The 12,041-nt window shown below is 37.5% G+C and overlaps 1 protein-coding gene across 5 annotated transcripts in view; it reads left to right on the top strand.

Moving 5' to 3' along the window:
- The window catches only part of lingo2 (leucine rich repeat and Ig domain containing 2), a 240,705-nt gene that overhangs the window by 86,127 nt on the left and 142,537 nt on the right, over positions 1–12,041 (top strand). Inside the window, exon 1 of one of the 5 annotated variants that reach the window (XM_034207322.1) lies at positions 5,655–5,737. The exons of the other annotated variants lie outside the window; for them this stretch is intronic. The gene's annotated coding sequence lies outside the window, so the exon portion shown is untranslated. Of the gene's footprint in view, positions 1–5,654; positions 5,738–12,041 lie in introns of those variants that run through there. 5 annotated transcript variants of the gene reach the window in all.

Genomic DNA, 12,041 nt, shown 5'->3' with positions numbered 1-12,041 from the left:
TTCTTTTGATGTTGTGGACTCATAAGTACTTTGAGAACAATTCAAAATAAAAACATTTGAAATGTAATCTTTTGTTCATTGTGACAAGTTCTCAACAAATAATATATTTCCTACGTTCAAATGCTTTTGTCTTTCAGAAAATAGACTTAATTTTCACCAACGAGACACATTATGTTGAGTCAGTCATTAGAAGTCCTAATCATGCACATAATTAAAAGCTCTCAGGAATGGAATTGCTTTTGTTATAATTATTAAAGCAATCCTTTTTTACAATAGCCATAAATACAATTGTAAATTACATTTGTCCAAGTGGCTACAGGCACATATACACATACTGTACACATACACATATACACATAGATATACACATACATGTGCACACACACACCCCAAGGAGAATCCCCCTAATAATTCTGAAACAAATATGGCTCACCAAGAACCAGAGCCTCTCGCTTAAAATGCTTCGGTAACTCAAACTGCAAATTGCTTAAGGACTCTTATATTTTTAATGCTTTAGAGTGGCGCTTTAACATTTAAGCTCTATATCCAATGCTGTGCACCTGTTTCTTAAGAAAGCATACACATTAAAAACACATTTAGTGAGTTACTGCTCTCTGAATAAAGAACTTCTAATCAAAAATAAATTGTGATTTCAATTCTGCACGGCACATTTCTGTTTATAGATGCTAAACATGTTGTTTAACGATGTGCTTTGACTGAAACTCTTTACGGCATCACCCCGTTCTTTCCTCCTTATCTTCACTACAGATGGCTGTTTTAACTCCTGCCAGGGTTGTTTGCTATTTTTGTTGTTTTAACCTGGTGCACACAGTTTATTCTATCTCTTTGCACTGCTCAATTTATCTGTGAATTTCAAATGCTGTTAACCTGCCATTGTTCTGTGACGTCAGAGCATGTGGGCTCTTCTTACCTTCTCCTGAGAATGACTGGAGAAACAAAGACACCTTTCATTGGCTTCTTCTTGGATGTAAAAACATTCACCTCTACTCTCATACAGAACTTACGTAAATCTATTACTTGATATGTTCTGTAATGATTTCTAAATTGAGGATTAAGTCAATGGTTGGGTTACAATCAGTGACTAGAGTTGCCAGGTAGTTTAATATTCATACTAGTGTTCGTTGACTAAAACTATGACGAAATATGTTCGTCAACGACCTTTTTTTCCATGACGAAAACGAGACGATAACGAGACGGCACCGACGGCAGTAAACAATAACTAACGAAATCATCATGCAATATCGTTGACGAAAAGTGACGAGACGAAAATGTAGTTCACTAAATACAAACTATGCCAAAATCTCTCTTTACTTCCGTTGACGAAAAATGAGGAGACGAAATATTATCAAAGATAACGTTACATCTCTGATCGTCAGTTTTTCTCCCAGCAGTTCCATTTCCGGAGCTGTGGCAGGGCAGCAGCTGTGTGTGTCTGCGGTGGGCGCGGCGGTAGATTTGAATTACACCGGGCAGCGGCACAATATGAACTGTCAGGAAGACTCGGGTCTAACTCATAGTCTAACTAACCTTATTTAACAGAAAATGGCAACAACAGGGCTTGGGAGCATTGGTCGCACTCGCGTTAACCGAATACCCCCCCGTCAGCGCGAGTGAGTGATAGCCTACATTGTGCACTCGACGGATAGGCTAATAATGGATTATGACGGAAATGTTACGATCCGTCAAAATGACTGACAATGAAAAAGTCTAAAGCCACCACTGCTTGGGAGAAAGACACGATGTAATATTTGGGCCCATTTTCGCTACAATGAGGCGGAGAAAAAAGCGAATGCATTGTTTTATCAGAAGGGAAGCAATGTGGCCATAACACAGGTAAAAACATAGACGGTAAAAACACCACAAACCTGACCAGATACTCTCTGCAAAGCTGCATTCTTAATCATTCAACCTGTGTTTTTCATCAAATAAGGACAAGATATAATCTTATTTATATATACTAAAATGACAAATTATTGGTTTTGGCTAGACTAGTTTGACTGAAATGTTCTATATAATCTGATGACTAAAAAAGACTCAACCGTTTTCATTGACAAAAAGTAGACTCAAATAATTAATAATTAGTACTAAAATGTTTACTGTTTTAGTCGACTAAAATAAGACTAAAATGCTCAGACTTTTAGTCGACTAAAACTTGACTAAATAAAAACAGGATGAAGGTGACTAAATATGACTAAAACTAAAAAGGAAATTTAACACAGGACTAAGACTAAAACTAATTTAAAAAATAGCTGACGAAATTAACACTAATTCATACAGGACTCTATGTAGATTTACAATTCAAACAAACGCTGTGACACTACAGTACGACTATGTATGCTAATTTACAATAATGATATCTACATTCGCCAGTTTGCATTTAGCAAGGACTCTTAAAATATAGTTCTGGTCCATACATTTACAAAATGCAGTTATCTCAGTATCTGATTGCTATACTTTACTGTCATATACTGTTTCAAATCAGAATGCAGTCAACCATTATGAACAAAAAATATATTTGTTTCTGTGACTTTGGTTGATATAGACACTGACAAGACTGTCACTGTTCATTGGAATGGTACAAGGTCAAGAGGACATCCAGTGCAGAAAGACGCTGCAGAAAATATATCTATGGGCTGTTGGTTTGACAAAACTAGCAGCTTGAAAATATTATCTTGAGCTCTGGGAAAGTGATGGACATGTTTCACTATTTGATCAACCAAGCGAGTCATATCGAAAAAAGAAACAATCTGATTGATATAGTTAAGGCGAGACACGGCAGGCAAAAACATCGTTTTTCAAGTAGGCCTACTGGTCAATTTTGAGATTTTGTGCTATTTTGATTCCATAACATGTTTTCTTTCAGGCTTTTGGAAGGAAAACGTACAAAATACACATTTAAGTGTTTATTTTACTATAGTTTGTCTATTTGCGTCTGTAGATTTCTCCTAAATTCACCAAAAGTTAGCATTCTAACGTAACATAAAGTACCGCGACCGCTGTGTGCACCATGTCAACAGAGGTATCGCTGGAAAGCTCCGTCTCTCCTGCACAATCTCATCGGATCCAAATATGGTCATTTCCTTTGTATCAGCAACCAATCGTGAAAGCACAAAGGGGTCTTAAACCAAGAAACGAAATCTCATTGGCTGGTGTCAATTTCTGACAACGTGATTCGTTCAGATGCGTCACGTGGTGTGCTAAAACACTTCCTGGTTAGCTTTCAGCTAGAAATTGAAATCTCAAAATGCCAAAAGAACGGCGAAAAAAACGACAACAATTGTCACTTGCACGAAGCAAGGTTATATAAAAAAAAATGACCCTGAACATGAAATACCTTCACGGAGTGCGTCGATGCGCAAGCTGTTATTCAAAGAACAGGAGGGTTTAGCTAGCGCCTCACTGCAATCTTTAAAGGTCGTTTTCTCAAAATGAGTTTTTTCTCCTACTCTGAGTTCGAAATTTCAACTTCAGTAGCACGTAGAGACACCAAACCTTCCAGTTATATTCCTATCAATATTATGAAGGCTTTTACAGAAGGGTTTGTTCATATATAATTCATAGCCTGAATTATACAACATTGTATACCTAAAAACATGGCGAAAATGGATATTTCGGGCTGTTGACAGTATTTTCTGATTTATGGAATGATAAAAAGAGATATCCAATATCCCTTCTGTAAAAGCCTTAGATACTAATATGACTACAAAATGAAACAATAATTTTGAATCTGGCTATATCCAAAGTTCAGATTTCGATTCCTGAAATGTGTTAAAATATGTGCATATTTAATGAGATAATGGATAATTTGCATATTTAAACATGCTATTTCAGAAAACTTGTAATACAAAAGACAATTGCCTTATTGTAAGTAATTAACTGGATACATTTCTAGCTGATACCTTTAAGTTAAAAAAATTACCCTATTCACCTGGGGTGTCTCGCCTTAATACAAAATAGGTGCAGCACTAAAGAAAACATGATCAAAACAATAACATTTAAGAATTATTATTTACAATTAAAACATGTATTTTTCATGATTAGTGAGATTTCTCACCTTCTGATTCAATAATGTATCCTACTGCTTTATTCACCTTTTCCAGCTGCAGTGTAGGCGCAGATAGTTCGACCTCTTTGAATGATCCTGATGTCGTTTCCATAATAGCCCGTAGCATTGCGCTGATTTCCAACCCTTCTTTATAAGCACTGTTAATTGGCATTTAACCAAACAAAACCCGCCTCAGAAGCAGCGCTAGCAATTACCATTAAGGTAGTTTAACACCATATTCCAGGTGTTTAGATTATTTATATGCCCCCTGCTTCAATTAACGGGAGTGCACCAGGTGCCAGGCAAATACAAATACAAAATAAAGCTTTGGATTCATTGTATATTGAAAATAAACTCTTTAAATAACCTTCACTTTTATGCTATTTCAGTCACTGTTGGTGGTAGCATAGACAAATGCTCCTATAACCTTTTGGGGCCTTTTTTCTGGGGTTAATCAGATCATAGCAGTAGACACATTTTGAAAATGGGACAGGCCCTCATTCAATCTCTTCTTATTGTGACTCCTTTGAGCGGCCCTTTAGCGAGAGCTTATATCTTAAACTGTCTGCTCAATAACTCAATTCTACTCTTATCTTGGGCACAATAAAGAGATTTAGAGTGAGGTGGGAGAGCTTTCTCTCATGCGCTGTTGAATGTATCCCGCAGGCCAGACTGTAAAGAAATACGGACGACCCACATCAATGATGTCTTTGAGAGATTACCATGAAGATGGGCGTTAATAACACGGCACAGTATGTGACTACGGATGGTTTATTGATAGGTACTATAGAGGCATTTGCAACACAAGGTGGTGGTGACAAACTGTTCCATGGGACTAGATAGAGACCTTATAAATGGAAGAGATTGGTCTATTTGATTTATTGATTTTCTTTCTGCTGTTGCTATAAATACAGGCCTGGTCTAGTTTCAACAATTACTGGAATAAAAGAGGGTGGGAACATCATAATACCTCACTTCAATGTCAACACTAGATCCTGGTTTAGCTCTTTTCTATGGATAGCATCTGCAAGCTACCGTAGGTTATATATATGGAATAACAATAATTATCTTTTAATTTAAATATGTGTTAGCCAAGGTCATGTGATAATACACCAAGATCCTGTGTATGTGCCAATAATATCCTTATATAATATGTTCCTGTTATTGTTTGTATCTTATTCTCTGAAGAGCATTTATTGTAGGTAACATTTATGGAGTAGCATTAATTCAGAAATAATTAAAAGATGTTGAAATATTGGGTGGCCAAGGACATGTAGGGTCATATGTTAGGATCATGGAGTACATATTGCTTATATATTATTTATATATTATTATAAAATCTTACTGTTCCTGGTTTTAGGTTATCCATTGGATAGCATCTTAAAGTTACATTATGAAATGGTTACTTCTGTAATATGTCCAAATGTTTGCCGCCCAAAGTCATGTGATATAACATGTGAGAATCCTGGAAATAGTGACAGCATGTTTCGCTTCTCCTTCCATTTAGTGATGATAACGTGTGGACACCCATCGGTGCAGTGGCGCTGCTGAGACGGATAGAAGGTGTGATGCCACGTCAAACACTGCCAGGGGGTGCAGGGAGGAGGAGTGGGAAGTGTTGTTCAATGTAAAAATGTTTTCAGGCCATCTCTGACTTTGAAGCAGTCTTAGGTGAGCTCATGGCCTGGCTTATGTAATACTACTGGATATACAGAACACTGTTTTCCCCTATACAAAGACATGTAGGCTCTGCAGTCTAAACCATCCCACTATAAATCCCTCAGCAGGGTCTTTCACAAGCACGGTGGATGTTTGCAAGCACCATCGATTGTGACACATTGTGTTGAGGTTTGGTCTCTTTTTACATTACATGTTACTTGTTAGACGCTTTTATCCAAAGCAACTTACATACTCAATACTGTGGGCAATCCCCACAGGAGCAATTTGGGGTGAAGTGTCTTGCCCAGGGACACAACGACATGCTGACAGCAGTTGGGTTTTAACCTGTGACCTCCTGATCCGAACATCAACGCACGATCCACTGCACCACACGCCTCTTCATCAACTGAGCTGGCTATTCCCAACGCTTTAGAATTACAATAAAGATTGTATAATAATATCTATTCAGCACTTCATAAGAAAAAAGGAACACGCTCAGTGTAGCGTAGGAATGTCAACTAAAGAAATTCTAAGTTGACCAATATTTTGCAGGCTATTAGTAGATGTATTTGACAGATCTGCAAAACTTGTGTTTAACAGATATGTTGGAAATAAATCTTCATAAACTATGATAGAAAAAGGACAGCTTAGTCAACAATTGACTAAGAGGGGACAGCTCTAGTGCAGCAAACTCAATTTGTAGTCGGCCCACCCCTTCCAGGATGCTAAGCACTGCAATGGGCTATTATGACAATGGGCTATTATAACACCCATCAACTACCTTTTATATCTTAAGTTATTTATCGTAAGTACCATCATTTAATGAGAAAAAACTACAATTCTACTCATCTTGTGCTTGTGCGCAGTATCTTGAATGCTAGATCCACAAGATATCAACCAAACAAACAATTAAACAACAATAATAAGATAAGAATACATTGTAATAACACATTATTCACTGCTCATGTTCATCGTATTACACAGAGACACACCATCATGAGGAAACAAAGCACCACTTCTGTTACAGGACACAACAATGAGATTAGGTTCGTTTTATTGCGGCGAAAAAAGATCATGTTTACACTAATCCATCCTGACTCCAGATATTTGTGCTCGGATTTATTCTCAGTTCTTCCTTCATTTTACGTTTTTCTGTGCCTCGCCCTTTTCTCAATTTATTCCTCCATTTATTTATTTATTTCCTCAATTTCCCTGCATTTATATGTCTGGAATTTTTACGAGACACATTATTTGCATTAGTGGCTGTGCAGAATAAAACATTGAACTCCATTTCCTGGCTTGTCTGGTTCACCATTGTTTATCCCCTGCCATTTATTTATGTTGCTCCCTATTTGACATTATTTGGCCAACTTGTTTGTTGTCATACCCAGTTTGTTCAACTCTGTGTTCGTCCGCCTGTGTATTTGTCTCAATGTTTACAGAGAGCAAAGATATATGTGTACTCTGCTGTTTGGTGAGGAATGTTTGCTACTGCTCTTGTCGGGACACAACCACGGAGAGTATCTTTGCATTCCCAAACATATTCAGCTGCTTATTTAATAAGGAGCTCCCCTGAGATGCTCATATTAACTCATAGCTCTGTTGCAGACAATAACAGCAAAACATGTGCCGGGAAGCTTAAATCAACACAATATTTTCGTTAAAAAGCAACATTAATAAGCCTGTATATTTCATTGTTGATGAATATTGTTTGAATTGTTTAATTTGCTTTTGTTATAGATTGAAATGTTTAATTTCAACATAATTATGGCATGTCTAAGTTAAACCAGTTTATAGGGGAATGGGTAAAACATTTTAGACATATCCCTTTAGCTATTATTTTTTAATAAATAAAGTTGTACGGTTCTCAAGGCCAAATAAACATTTCATATTTATTTAACTATGATAAAACAGTGTTAAGCAGAACATCCAGACATACAAAATTGCCCTTATGACATTTTTTTGGATAAACAATATACTATTATAAGAATTGAGTTAATTTTCTTTTGTCCAACTAATTCATTAATAACCGCTTTTTGAGACACTTCCAACTAATATATTTCAACTCTAAATCAATACAATGATTGTATTCGTAGATCTAATTGTGCCCAAAATATGTGTTTTCTATCCCCACCAGGAATATGTCCCTGCAATGTAATTATGCAGTTGTCAAATTACAGATGGAACCACAATGATTTGTATTTAGTTGTTGTTGCTGTCCCGGCCCCCTGTGAAGCCGAAAAGATTGAGGAATACTAAGCAAAATATTCATATGCAAGCAATAAAACATGACAGGGCTTGTCCTCCTTGTGAACCAACAGAGAGGTCATGTGTATATAAAAATCCTCCACGCGGGTGGGGGGTGTGGACTCATTGCTATCACATGAACACAGAAATGCCAGGCTTCTCTGGTAGTAATAGAAAGATCTGAGGTGTCAATGACCAGTCAGACATCCACCATACTTCTGCAACCTCTGACTTTATGCAATCTTTCTACGTCCAAGCAAACATTATCTGGGTCGTGGAAATACAAATGTCAAGTGTTTCCGCATGAGAATAGTTGTGCTTTGAACCCTTGGGGCAAACAGCGCCCTTCGGTTATTTTTCCTCCCCATTCTCCCTCCTTCCTCCTTCGTCTTTATCATGACCTCTCCTATTTTCTATCTCTCTCCGTTCATGCCTCTGCGCTGTGGCACACAGGACCTGTCCACTTGTTTGTGGAGAGTGCTGTGGTAATGTTGTGTGGCAGTTGTTGAGGACAATGGCCACCGGGTGTTTTGTGATGTAATGATCCCTGCCATCACCTCTCACCCCCCTCCGGTCAGTCGAGGGGAGAAGGCAATGGAAGGTAACGGGCCAAGTACACACACGCATACGGAGGATCAGTACTCGCGAAGCAGAATAACAGCGGAGCCGAGCTTGTGACTGGACAGTTGCTGGCTCGAATACGGTACAGGAGAATTAGCTAGTGATGTACACAGACTCTCCCTTACTGTAGATCCACAACTACTGCGGAGGTGCACTTTGATGAAGCACCCAGCCTCAACATGCTCCGGAGCGGTAAAACACAGTGGCGGTGCTGTGAAGTTCTCATTGCATGCTCTCATTGCATGTTAACATTTCTTCAAACATTTGATTGAGAAGCAAGTCTATGCTGGTTAAGGGCCATCACCTACTATGTTCGTGTTAATTAGATGTCACATTGGTTGGTAATCGTCAAATTGCATTGGAGATAATGAGTTGCAGCACAAACTCAGCATTGCTTTTGCTTACAGAATGCAAAAAAACGTCCTGAATGTAGTTTCTTTAATGTGGTTTTCTGGATTTCAGTCCTGTTTGAAAATTACTTATATCTTCTTTTGATTCTTCAACAAAACTATAGATTTTCAGGGAATAGTGATTTGAGTTGACCAGCTATTTTTTTTAGGTGCATACTACCACCTCTATGATACTGTATTAAGAGAGATTTGGTCTCGAAGACAAAAACAATAGTGAGTTTAAAGGACCCTAAATGCTAGATATGTAAGACAACATGTGTAAGACATAGGATATCAACTTCAAAAATCTAAAGAATGTAATGCAAGTCATTTATTTATACTATCTATCAACTTATATTTCAAATTGACAGTGAAATGAATCATCATTCATTAGCTGTATCCCTACATTCTTGTGTAAAAGAAAGTGTGTGAGATGCACGGCTTCATGAATATGTGTGAGAGAAAAATCCTGATGCCAGATGATATTGCCACGAGGGTTTTTCTAGAGGGATGCTCAGGTTTTTATCACTTTTAGTCCACAGAAGTCTCTGCAACGCTCTAATTCCTACAGATGTCATAGTTTCCTTCAAGCAGTGGTAAACACCTCCATTATGATGACTAAAGCATTACGCAAGCATACCATGAGCCGAAACAGAACTTAAACAAGTTTGAAAGCAGACCACTGAGGTTGGAGGGGGACAATTGACCTCAGGTTCAGACCAAAACAAACAAACCCAGTGTGAAGCAGCGGGAGGCACTGTAGGGTTGTTCCTGGTCTAGGAGTCTGCTGCGTCTCACTAACTCACAACTGCTTACTAGCTCAAAGCTATTGATTCAAGTTTCATTGGGCTTTATTGTGTCTCTAATCCAGCATGTCTGCTATCATCTGCTCAAGGGTTGCAGATAGGCAGTGAATGTATATTTTTACCGGCTGTGCTGAGGTTCATTTCAACTGCCAAGAAAATAAAACCTTTGAACAAGCAGAACTGGAATGAAAATCCATACAAACTAATATATTTCAAATATATTTGTAACGTGTAGATTCTTCAATCATGCATATTCCTCACCTGTCCAACTAACAGCTGACTTCAAAGATACACAAACAACTGATATATAATAGATGGAAAAAGCTCTGCAACATGAATGAACTGTCAGTTATGGTGCCTTGTTGAGATTTGAGACAAAGAAGACTAGGTTTTAAAGGCAGAAAACAGTGGTAATGACTAGAGAAGTTTGGGATCCGTTTCTGTGGGGAAGATACAAATATATATTCTTTTTTTCTAGTGGTCGCTGCATGTTGAAGCTGGCATATTCCATATAAATATATATGTTGTTTCCTCTTCAAAAGTTGAAAGTAGAAAGCCACAATAGACCAAAACGTAGACTGGAATGGGATGCTCTGAAATGAACATGTTTTAGCTGAAGATTACAAAGTCATCGTCGTGCGGTAATATGAGGGGCTTTGTGAATTGGGCCAAGACCACAGTCGTCTCGGGAGGACACGGCAGACCTACATATTCCAATCAAAATCTGTTCAAACCGAAACACAACTAATAGGAGGGAAATTGTCAGTAATTAAAATGTACATCATAAGTTCTTGTTGAAAATACACCACAGGCTGCTCTTGCATCTGTTAATTACTCTATGAGTGGCTTGTTAAGTGAGTGCTTCAGAAATATGCTAATTAAAAATACATTCAGTATAGGATTTCAATGATCAAGTTTAAATATGTGTTTGTTAGCCACAGTTTTTACGTTACTTAAAATACTACCGGTCTTGTTTTTTTTTGAATGCTTAACATACATGAAAACACGTTTTTATTCATATATATTTTTCAATCCCGTCCACTGCAAAAATGTCCCATATGGAAAAAATAAAATTATATTATTCGCTGCACACTCTCATCTTCTTGGATTGATGATACTCTTTTTTTCATTGTAATTATCTAATCTAAACAGCTATAATCTTCATGCTCCATCTTCATGCTCACTAAAGCAGACTTTTAAGAATCCTCATCCATCATGTTCAGCTTCTTGCTCAGTCTCAGCTCTCAGTTCAACTCGTCATCATCCCTGTTCCTCTTTCATTACTGTGTCATATCTCTGGATGATGCTATTCGAAATAATCCAAATGACTCAAGTTAGTATTCAATTCAAATCTTAGTAAACCAGTTAAAATCACTGGTATTTCATTGGACTTTTACCCTAGCAAACTTTAGGATGAAAAAACATTCCACTATTGACAAAAGAGAATCAGCTCATAAGGCAAGGCACGTTTATTTATATAGCACCTTTCAACACTAAGGTTATTTTGAAGTAAGGCAATTCAAAGTGCTTTACACAAATGAAAGATATTAAGAAAATGGCATTTAAAAACAGTCATTTAAAAGCAAAGATATTAAAAGAAAAAACACATGAATAAAAGTTACAGTGCAGTTTAAGATATGAATAGTTCAATTAAAAGCAGCGGCAAAAAGAAAAGTCTTAAGCCTGGATATAAAAGTAGTCAGAGTTCCAGATATTTGGAGCATAATAACTGAACGCTGCTTCTCCATGTTTAGTTCTGACTATGGGGACAGAAAGCTGACCAGTCCCTGAAGACCTGAGAGATCTGGATGGTTCATAATTTAGCAGGAGGTCAGAAATGTATTTTGGGCCTAAACCATTCAAAGCTTTATGAACCAGCAGCTATATTTTGAAATCTATTCTTTGACACACAGGAAGCCAGTGTAAAGACTTCAGAACTGGAGTGATGTGATCCACTTTCTTAGTGTTAGTGAGGACTCGAGCAGCAGCGTTCTGAATCAGCTGCAGCTTCCTAATAGATTTGTTAGTGAGACCTGTGAAGACACCATTGCAGTAGTCGAGTCTACTGAAGATAAAAGCATGGACACGTTTTTCCAAATCCTGCTGTGACATTATTATTTTAGTCCTCGATATATTCTTAAGGTGATAGTAGGCTGATTTAGTAACTGTTTTAATGTGACTGTTGAAACTCAGGTCAGAGTCCATGACTACACCTAGATTTCTGGCTTTATCTGTTGTTTGCAGACTGAAGCT

The sequence above is a fragment of the Gymnodraco acuticeps genome, unplaced genomic scaffold (assembly GCF_902827175.1).
Source record: "Gymnodraco acuticeps unplaced genomic scaffold, fGymAcu1.1, whole genome shotgun sequence".
Lineage (NCBI taxonomy): Eukaryota > Metazoa > Chordata > Actinopteri > Perciformes > Bathydraconidae > Gymnodraco > Gymnodraco acuticeps.
This window is presented reverse-complemented; position numbering and strand designations above follow the sequence as displayed.